Below are 11,752 nucleotides of genomic sequence, written 5' to 3'. Positions count from 1 at the left end.
GAAGTTGTAACTTGCCCACAGATGATCTGCAAAAAGGGCTGCATTCCCCCAGCACACTCTGACCAGCATGCAGCAGTCTAGACCAGGCACAACAGTGTGTTTGAAAACACTACTGGCAATGCAGCATCCTGCTCCAGGCCACGTTTTTCTTATTTGTCTATTCACGGGAAGGTATAGGAGGTAGGAGTGAAACCACCTGAGCACATCAGAGTTGGGCTGCAGCCATCTGGCAAGGCTGGATGTGTGATGTACGTGGGATTTGCAAAGACCAGAGGACAGAAGGCGACAGTGATGGCAGTGGGAGCAATCTGGCCAAATGCTTTAGTTCATTGAACCAAGGAAGCTCTTAACCTGCCAGGGATTAGCCCCACCTGTCATTAGTATACTTCTATATTCAGCCTGAAACATCACTAGCCCTAAACAGCCATCCAAGTACCTTCACATGAAGGAGGGATGGTCCTTGGTGAGACCCGTGCTGGAATATTCTCCCCAGCTTTGCTGAGCACTTTTTAAAGAAGTTCTTAAAACCTGGCAAGCATAGAAAATCAGAGAAATTGCTGAAGGTCTGTGGAAAGATTCCTTACAGTGAGAAACCTGCAGAGATGGGTTGTCCAGTCTGTTAGTGGGGGGAAGGAACTACATTGCCCACCGTGACAGCAGGCTGGAGTCAGTGGCCTTGGAGAGCCTGGGATTGCTCTCCTCAGGGCTGAAGGGCATTAGAGCCAAGGTCTGAGAACGGCAGGCAGACTAAAACCAGCAGCAAAGGCACAGATATTCAAGCGGGAGGGATGACTGGCTGCTCTGGCAAACAGACAATGCAAACGGGTGTTTCTTCTCCTGGTGCCCTTCAAGTAAATCAGATACACTTTGGAAATGTCTTTTTAACCACGCAAAGGTTGCTGGAACAGGTGTAATAGCAAAATTCAAAGGCTTGTGATATACAGAAACAGAACTAGATATGCTCGTAACCTTAATATACATAAAACTAAAAATGTAAAGTAATGCAACTCTCTCAAAGTCGAGGTACATGAGAAACTTAAAAAATGTGTCGGTCTAAGGCAATGTCTCACCTGAGGTTGTCTCTTTCTCCACAGAAAATGTATAATAACTTTGTACCTTTTTTGGTGAAGGGTATTTTATTGAGGGATAAACTCAGCCATATTATCTAAGAGGTGCAGCAAGGTAGAAATACCTACACAGACTGTTACTACTAGTCAGCTGGCACAAGATAACTTACTTTTTCATCATGCACATGACAGCAATGCTTGGTTGTGTTCCCCAGACATCTGTGGAAGGGTTCAACCCAGTCACCTGGGCTGGCAGAGCAAGGAGGCTGGCAGAAGAAACCTGCTGATGGTGCCGTCACCTCCCCTCTGCAAGCCCAAGGGTGGATTTGGCCAGACTGAACACCTTTGTGCCAGGACATATGCACCAGTTCAGGCCATGTCTCTGCCAAGAACATGAGCTGTGATCCTCTAAGATACTAGTTTTCAAAACTGCTGCCATGGCATAAAAACCTGCCTTACCAGAACTGCTTCACTGAGCTCCAAAGAAGCCAAGAGCAAGTGTCTCCATCGCAACCAGGGACGCAGATCCACAGGACCCAGTGTCTAGGAGTAAATAAAACACAAAGCACACATAGAAAACACTTATCACAATAGCTAGTTATAAAGTTTATCTTGCATGTTCCAATAGAGAATTTTGCTCAGCTGTGAGTAGATGTGTATTAATGGCTGGATTTTACACGGCTAAGCTCAGACAGATCACAAATGTATTTTGGCAATGTAATCCACAAAGTAATACTTATGACAGAGTATTCACAATAACACTAATATTTCAAGAGGGCTTTAGAAAGAATTGAGAATTACTAGTTGAGAATGAGAAATAAGATTTGATATTTAAATGTACAGGGGCTTAAACATTTGGATGAGGAGGTAGGAGTAATACTGTGAAAGGTTTGGAAAGTTCAAAATGAAAGAATCCTGAAGTCAGCTTTTAGCAGGATACACTGAAATGAATTATGTACGCTCATGCAATTACAGCAATTTCTGTACATGTGCAGGAAGTCAAGCTGCTGCTTGTGTGCGCTTGTGGTCAGTTGCAGCTTTTGCTGGTAACAAATTTTTTGATTGTTCTCAGTACCTCAAAGACACTGGTATGAACAACTTTATGGCTGCAGTGGAGTTACCTCTTAAGTAGCAATGAGATTATCAGTCCCAGCTAGGTTGAAGTCCATATGGATTAGATGGCATCAGTAGAGAATCTGATCACTAGCTGAACAGGCAAAATCTTTAAGCCCCAGTACAGAAGGCAAGTAGTGTCATCTTTTTGGAGATATGAAGGCTAGAAGTGGCTAGAGGGACAAGTCAGGATGAAGTCCAGCCACAGAGTCGTAGGGCTAAGTTAAGATTAGAAGAGTTTATGTCAACAGAACTATGCAAATGGTAATGGTATTTTGAGATGTATTCATGGTTAGTAGCATGTAAAAGAAATTAACTTATCCTTTGAGATAATTGCCCTTAAAAACTAGAGAAACAGACCTCCAAAAAAGAGAAACTTTTATATATATATATATATATTTTGAATTGGGTTTAACAAGCCTGAGCAAGTGCTGCAAGACATATTATTCAAATCTTTGTCTGAAATTTCTGCTGTCTTGTTATTATAAGCACACACTTCTGTGTTGCCAGCAGATATTGTATGGAAAAGATTGACTAGCAAGCGCTTTCATGGAAATAATGAATGTTGCTGTGTCTGCAGCTACCCAGAAGAATTAGTGTATGTGTTACAGCCTGGATACATTCCACCTAAATTTAGGCAACTAGCCTGAAGTTTCTTAGTTAAGGGTTCAGCTTCACTAGTTGACCTCATTTCCCAGTGAAGAGATGGATTATTCTAGAAAACAGTTTACCTAAAACTTGAATAGCTCTGAGCACATGGCTCTTTCTCACATACGTGAATGCAGGGGATCTCTATGTAACTGAGCAGCAGGAAAATTTCCTGACTCACAGTGGGTCTGGTCCTCCAGTTGCCCACACCAGGGAATGGCTGGAACACACTTGTCTCCCTTCTGCATACCGGGAAGTGTCCCACAGCCATGGGTTGAACACCACCAGCATTTCTAACTTTGGGATCTTAGCCCAATACCTAACATGAGATGTAATGATGCTTCAGTGTCCCTTACTCCAAGAGCTACCTCCTTCCAGATCGGATCATCTTGGCACTTGTTCCAACTTAATTCACCTCATTACACATTCTTTTGGCCCCAGTAAAACCACCCATCGGCAGGTGGAGTGCCAAGAGGTATTCCCAGGTCTTGATTAGCAAATCATTTTGATTACAGATTAACATATAGGAAATTCTAAACACAGAAAATCTGCAAAAGAGCATTAGAAGTGAATTTCATCTAAAGAGGTTGCTCAGCTTGAACTATTCTCTTCCCTCTAGACTTTACAGTGCCAAGGTGAGCAGAGCCACACACCACAGACAAGAGGTCCTCAAGTGCAGCAGGAGAGGAATTCCATCCTAAACAAATACCTTCCCAGGGGCTTGTGAAAGATTAGAAGCCCTCAAGCTAGGCAGAGCTTGAAGGAGTGGCCTTTGGCTAGCTCTCACCATTGAGTTTTGAAGGAAGCAAGAGTGAAAATGAATGATGCCTCTACTGATAATCATAGGCAGGCGTTCACATCTGCAGGGACTAGGAAACGTGGGCATGGTACGTGTGATTAGGAAGAGGCAGCAATAAGCCAGCATGCATGGGTGGTCAGGGTACCGTTGTAAATGCTTTAAAAGGATTCAGTAAGACAACAAAATAGAAACTGTAACTTTACTAGAGACGGCCAATATGGTTTTATGAAGTATGTGTCATACTTAGTTGAGTGACTGATTATTTTTCAAAGATATAGTTGCCACAGCAACTATGGAAAAGCAGGGATATTTTACAGGTTAATTTTCAAAGACATTCGGTAAAGTAATTTCTCAGAATATTAATGACTGTTTTGAAAATAGCCCATTCAGAAGAAAACTGGGTCAAAAGGGTAAGATTTTTTTTTAAATAATCCATTTGCTGGCTATTTTTGGGTATGTACAGCTTCTCACAGTTCAGAAACGCAGCTTCACATTTTCAACTTGTTCATATTCTCTCTGAATATTGTGCAGGCATGTAGAGGAATGAAGCTGGGTTAATTAACATTGATAACATACAGCTGTGGGCTGGCTTCAGGGGCGGTGGGTTGGCAGATGTGGATAAGGTGCAGCTGTGGCTGGTTCTGTTAAGGGACTGGGCAGCCAGTGAAGAGGGAGCAGCCAAGGAAGAGAGAGGAGGAAGAAGCAGAGAGAAAAGAGAGACAATGCCTGCCCTGGGTGAGGAGGGACAAGGAGCAGGCAGCAGAGGCACTGGCATGAAGAGTATGTTGGTATGTGATGGTAAAAGACCTTGTTGCAGCTGGCTAGTTTGGAGAGTGCTGTGACACAGGCACAGATATTTTACACAGCTAACATCAACAGGAAAAGGAGAGAGGGTTTCAGAGTGTAATAGTCAGGAGACCTGGGTTTTGCTCCTGTGCTGAGATGAATCTGCCCACATTTCTCACATCCTGGTGCTCCCATTGCCTACGATGTGTGAACACTAATTAGTCATCAACTTCACTCTGTGGTGAAGTAATCCCCCCAGTAGGAAGCTGAGGTCCAAACGAGAAGTTGTGTTGAGCAGTACCCAAGTGAGATGGTCTTTGCTTGTGGTGCAGGCTTTTTCCCAACTTTGAGAGATGGTACAGATGTGGCTTATGAGCCTCTGGGTCACTCCTTACAGTGAAACTTTGAGCTATAAGAGCATAGCTCTACTGCAGAAATAATATGCAATTTTAGTATATATTATTTTTATTATATTCATATTATATGAATATTATAACAAGTATATAATTTAACTTTGTGCTAAGTGGATATTTAAAGAAAGTGGTCAGTATGAAAATGAGAAAAAAAATGAATCAAGACTATGGAATTTAATAACAGCCACTTTTCCTTGCTTTTACTTTGAACTTTGCCTTGAATGGTAGCCACTTTCCAAAGTACTGGGCAGAAAGTTTGCTTCCTGTCATTTATTTTATATCTGGTTTTCTAGTCTTAGAAAACTACAGGTTTTTTAATGTCCAATTCTATAATGATTCCCCACCTGACTGACATTTTACAATATTGGCTAGCAAGAAGTAGATCAGCTTTTTTGTTTTTATTAAAGAGTCTCTCTGTCAAATCAAGAAGAAAACCTTATGAAAGACTGTTGAATGGTAAAAGGCAGGAAAAAGGAAAAGGGAAAATATAATCCCCCTTCTCTAAAATTCTAACAACATTTGGAAAATATTAGGAAATATAAAATTTGGAAATATTTTATAATGCTCCAGACCATGGGAAATAGGTGGATTTGGAACTGGTAAAAGCTAATGTAGCTCTCACAAATTACTCCAAATTTGTGACATATGATGATCTGGCCCAGAGGTAATAGCTTCTAAATAATATTTTTTCATATTTCTGTCTATGCTGATGAAGTCACTGCTCTGCGCCAAAGTATCAGTGTGTTTTGAAATGAATCCTTCACTTCAAGGGAGGATACATTCCTTGTTACATTAGCCCTCCAGATTCCCGTAAAGCATTACACTTTGCATTTCAAATTGAAGGGTGGATTTGGACACCACCTTTCTGCTTGCCATTTTATTTGACAAGCTGTGCCAGTCTATTATGCCGATCTGACAGAGTATCAAAATTATGAACAATAATTTTACAGACAGGACAGACTGTAATGTTTATTTAAAGAACCACTTCCAGAGATATACCCCTGGCTGGGAATTTCCCTGCTGTCGGTGCTGGGCTCCTTCCCAGCCTGCTGTGAGCCAGCTCTGTCCGAGATGGGAGGAGGAAGCACAAACCATCTGGCAAGGCAGCTTCTCCAGCAGAAGAGGCGTTTTGAATGTAGGGGTTAGTGTAAGTACAGTTGCTGGGCAATCCTGGTCCTCTCACATCTACTACATGCTCAAGAAATGAGCAGAGGTAATTTTTTTGCAATGTGATTTGCATACCACACTGGTCTATCGTGGGGGGAAATAAACTTCATTTCACATTTTCCTCTAGCTACTCGGTTAAAGCATTGTAAGTTTTTCCCATTTGCACCTGTCTTGCACAACTGCAGCAGAAATGCAGCTCTCCCACACCTGCCCCCACCAGCTCATGTAATTCTCCCCACTGCTTGCTGTGCTTCCATTTACCCTGGCGATCCCACCAGTGCTGGCTGTATTTACCAAAAGGCTGGATGTCCCTTATCTTCAAGCCTGTCAGAAATTGTTGGGTTTAGGTAAGTGCAAAAATCCAGGAGGAGAGGATTTGGGGAAAATGTAATAATATTGTAAACTGAAGTAGGGAAACATTTACGTACATAATAAAACCTCCAAGTGAGAACAGTCAAGAAGTGCATCAGGTTGCCGGAGAGGCTGTGCAGTGTCCATTCTGGGAGGTGTCCAGACCCAGCTGTGGTGAAGCCCTGAGAAACCTGGTCTGAATATGGTGTTCACCTTGCTTTGGCAAGGCCTTGGCAAACCAGGACCCTTTCCCACTTGAATTATTCTGTAATTACATGAGAATCTCTTGAAAGCCTGTGATAAATAATCAATAAAAATCACATTCTGCTCCTCAAAAGAGAGACTCCAGCACAGACAGCCCTGAAGGCACTATGCCTGGGTGGCATGTAAACAAGTTTAGATAAAGTAATGATGATTTCAAGGGTCTTTCCAAAGTTTCACATATGCACCAGAAATCTAACAAGTCTGCTCTAAAAAGATGTTTTGCATTTGTGTGTGTTCTCTTTAGGTGCTATCTATTAATTAATATTAATGGGATAGCTGCTAAGACTGAGCACACATCGCTGGCTGCACTTAAATCTTTTCACAACCATTATTTCTCACAGGCATACAGGCTAAGCATAGCAGAAGTTTGCCAATATTTCATAATATTCTTGTTCACATGATCAGGTAATGCAGTTAGACTACATCTAGACTAGTCATTTGAAAAGAGGTAGGAATTCTACCTTTAGCTTCTGAGGAGATACTAATCACTTCATTCTAAGCACGGACTATAGGCTGGAAGAGGGCACCATTTAATAACATAGGTTCAGAAATTTTGCAAATAGTACTAACAACATGCAGAGGGTGGGATGGGGAGAAATGATACCAAGGTCAGTAGTACAGAATCCATAGTCAGTTATTCAGCATTAAGTAGCCTGTGAAAGCTGGGAGCTTATGAAATAGATGTAACATCAGACAAGGACAATGTATTAGTTCCGTAATAATTACAATGCACTAAAGTAATAACAGCATGAAAAAGGTAAAGGTGAGGCATCTACAGGAGCGGTGTGAAATGCTGTTACGCTGCACAGGTGTCTGCAAGTCTTCATCTGAGAGGACACACACTGCTAGCCTGCATGATCAGGGATCATGGGTTAAGACCAAAACAGGGGCAGAGGAGATGTGCTAAGAGGACAAAGACAGATAGCGCAAGAGAAGTCTTAGAACATGTTTTTCAGACCATTAAAAAAAAAACAAAAAAAAAAACTGAAGGAGGATGGAAAATTGTTTATAAAGGGCCATAAGGTAGAAGGGAGAGAAGCTCATTTACATAATAGTCTGTACTGGTTTGAGAATCAACGGCTATAAATTGGTGCTGAATGAACACAGAATTTGTAAACATAAATAGGCAGGTTGGTTATAGCCATGAAGGTGGGGAGGTTCTGGAAGAGCACCTCTGTAGGTGTTGTGGGGGTGGCAGCTCAGGTGGATGTTGATATGCTCATGGCGGGGTCCTAGTGGGAAATAACTCAGTGACTCTGTCAGTCTCATGTTCCTGTTTTCTCCAAGTTAAAGATATCCCTTAGCTAAGATACTACCAAGTAACTGTAAAAATTGAGATGTTAGGATATTTAAATTCTACACTATGTTGTCAAAGTAAAGTTGCTGCTACGGCACCTAACCTAATTCATCCCTAGGGTAAATTCCTTGTTGCTGCTGGGCTGGACTGTGGCTGTTGCTGCACGAGATCCAGCAGCTAAGGAATGACGCGAAGCTGAGGAGCAGTTCCCCCTGTAAGGCAGGTATAGCGGTACATCAAGCCCCTCACCCCCTCCAACAAAAAAAAACGCAGCACAGGGGATGCCACTGGGATGAGAGGCTCACATGGGCTTGACACTGCAGAAGCTCTGAGCTACAGAAAAAGCAGCAAGTGGCATGGATAAGAGTTAAATATGTCAGCATGAGCCCTTGCTTAACACCTTGGAGTAAAGCAGAAGCCAATGGCATCTAAGTGTTGCAAGCTCTGCTTTGTTTCTCTCTGCTTTCATGTTTCCCCTTAATGCCCACTGATCCTGTCCAGTGAAGCTAACCTAAGAGCAGTTTGTGTTTATTCCTGTTGACACTGCTATACTTTAATTTTTATCTGTTCAGCTTTAACGTAATTTCTAGTACTTGCCATGTTAAAAGGGGTGGTTATCTCACATACTGATGTGAAAAAACATTTGAGAAATATAACTTGGTTTCAGTACTGTGTAGGGCTGTTTTAATGGGAGGAAAGAGGACACAGTAATATGGGCCTTCAGACATGAAAAGGGCTAGGACATAAATCTTTAGTTGTTACCGCGTAAGGATTTATTTGTCCTTAACCTGTGTTACAGAGTACAGCTCATACCACTCTTTGTGAAACTTCACGTTTGAAATCTTTCAGACAGCACTTATACTCAGTGATGCCAGTGCAAATCTCTAGTAAATATATTTATTTCAGTGGATTTGCTTGTTCCACAGTGATACAGGAATATTTATGGTGACATGAGATGTCTGTACAGACTTATGATACAGGAATTCCGAGTAAACTATGCCACCTCTTCCTTCAGTAATTTTGAGATGACCTAAATGAACGGCCATTCTGAAAATGGTAAGCAAGGTTTGACAAAACCAGTTGAGATGACGCTGACTGCTGCAAATCCATCTAGCCAACACAGCTTGCTGTTTTGTATTTCACTCATCTGATTCCTCCACCCCCCACCTTCCTGCTTTTACTCACAGCCATTATGTTTCCCCTCACAAGTCAACTCTGATTTTGGTCTTATTTATGTTGTACTCATAACAGCTCAACTCTTGACTCCACGGTGAGATATGGCCATTCACACATTATGCAGCAGATCTATGGACCTCATGAAGTCCCAGTGGTATCTTGATAGCTGAAGAAAGAAAAGGAATTTTTAAATGTGCTTTCTCAGACAGCAAATCTTTTAAATTACCCAGACACAAACCCTCTGTGATTCAACAGGGTAACCATTCCCCCTGCTCAATTTGGAAAGAAGAGTCTTCTGCAACACTCATGCCTGTTGGTTTGGGGGTTTTTTTCTTCTTTTTTGCAGTTGTAGCATCCCACTTTTTCTGTCAAGAGCCAACTTGTCAGTGATACAGTGACATTCCTGGAAAGCTGTAGGCAAAGGAAAGTCTGAGAGTTCTCTTTTGGCTGAGACACTACTCAAGCATCATGGTTCTACCACAGAAAGAGGACAAGAATTCAAAGTCAGGTGCCATTTTAAGGGTGAACATGTGGGTTTGGAAATAGAATTGCCCCTCTGGCTACGTGCTTACACTGCTGTAGATTTTCAAAGTCCTGAAGAAACTGAAGTTTTTGCTGGACTGGAAAGCTATACTGACTTATCAGCTGGGACAGGGACCATGTATCCAGGCTCAGTTAGGGGATTTGGTTTGCCAGGAGTGAACAGATTTTTCACTTTAACTTCAGGATGTGCAAAGGTACACTAGGTCTCCCTTACTAACAGAGTCACAACCACATATACAGTGGAAAGTATTTTCAAAGCTTGATGGCATACAGTGGGTTGGTTTCTATCTGTGACTTGTTTCTAATGCTCAACTGCTGCATGAAAAGGAATACTCAGTCCTTAAAAGTGAAAAAAATACCCAACAAAGCCACCCAGCTCGTTTCATCATACAGATACTTGTTATCTACATCATCCCAGGATGCTGACTGCCAGTCTGAAACTTGGGCATGCTTCCTATGATAAACTTAAGACCAAAATGAAATGTGTAAGACTGGAAGTGACCTATGGGAAAAAAGACACAGCTATTCTAGGTATTTAAGTTCCTTTCTTCTTCCTGTTTCTTAAACTCAGCTCTTTAAAACATCCTATGTCACATATATTTGGAGAGCTGTTCTAAAGAGGACAAGGTAATATTACAGTAAGACAGACCAGGCTTTGCATTTTACCCTCAACCATTTTGCTTTCCCAATGAATATCATGGCTGAAAGGAATGTGGTTTTCTCCAAGAGCCATGTTCATTTTCAGGCCTTTGCTTTACTAATGCACACAGCTGCAACCAGTCCATCCCTTCATGTCTGTGCCTGCACTCAGGGATGCACCCTGAGGACTACTGGTCTTCTCGGGCAGGATCTTGTTTTGGGCAGCAGCTTCCGACTGCTTCTGTTCTTACTATGTAAAGAGGAGCTTAATTGCTACTTGCATTTAACCCAAGTGAAAACTAATTTGCATGCCTAGGACTGGTCTCTAAAATTAGACCATATGTTTAACAACTGCCATTAGCTGTTTTCAGCAGAGTAATGGGGTAGTTGAGGCAAGGTCTGGAGAGGGAGAAACCATGTTACAGGGAAGGAAGGAGTGTCCTTGAGTGCCTCTAGGTCCTATATTGACTAATTTATGGGTTATGCATGTTTGAGTGCTGCGCTGCTGGCAGCTCAGAGCATTGCATTTTTGAAAGAAAAAAAATGTCCCTATGAAAATTTCCTCTTTGTTTCTGCAAGAATATGTTGATTTGGACCCCTCAGTGACATGCACTTGGGACAGTGATGCTGGCCTCTCGTGTCATCGAACAAGGCTGAGAGCCTGGACAGCCTCGAGGTGCAGCAGGCTGGGGTTGCAGTGCTGGCAGTTGCCTGGCCATGCTGCCAGGGTGTCTCTGGGTTGAATGGGAAGAGCAGGGCTGCATGTCCAGAGTAACAGTGGTGTCAGGGTGTGCTTCCCAGGACAAAGACCTGACGAGATTGTGGTGGGCTTTTCCAGCCCAAGGAACCAGATAGTGCCTGTGTGAGGGCAGCACCATGGGGATACATCCCCTCCACATGCACTTGTGGCCCCAGGGAGCTGGGAGCAAGCCTGGAGGGGACAGGGAATTTTTTGATCTGGGACCAGCTCTGATCCATACGAAGGAAAGTTCAGTATTTCAGACCTGTTCTGGACTTAGTGCAGCCAGAAGGTTTTCTGAAGGGGGGTAAAACTTGCCCTGGTGTTTTCCCTTTTTTTCCCCTCTCAGGCCTTTGCATTGAAGAAGAGGCAATGAAAATTGATGGAGATGGAGAAAGAAACAACCCCATGACCTCATGAAGGAAAATGTTATGTTGGTATCAGTCTCTGGGCTTTACTGCTTTGCTCTGCACTGCAGAGAAAACAACCTGCAGATCCCGTGCCCTGGGGAGTCCCCTTGCTTGGAGGCACAGTAGCTCAGAGGTCCCTTCGCTGTCATGAGCGCAGAGGGAGAAGTCTCCTTCGGCAGCAATCTGCTCTGCCAGTGCCGGAGGGGCGAGGAGCAGCTGTGCGAGGGATGCACAGACACCATTGTGTGGAGAGGCGGGAGAGGGGCCTCGGTCCATGTGGCAGAACACAGGCTCATGCACCCATTACTGCTTCTTGATAAGTTATTCAGCTCAGCGGTGC

This window comes from Falco biarmicus, chromosome 3 (assembly GCF_023638135.1).
Source record: "Falco biarmicus isolate bFalBia1 chromosome 3, bFalBia1.pri, whole genome shotgun sequence".
NCBI lineage: Eukaryota > Metazoa > Chordata > Aves > Falconiformes > Falconidae > Falco > Falco biarmicus.
This window is presented reverse-complemented; position numbering follows the sequence as displayed.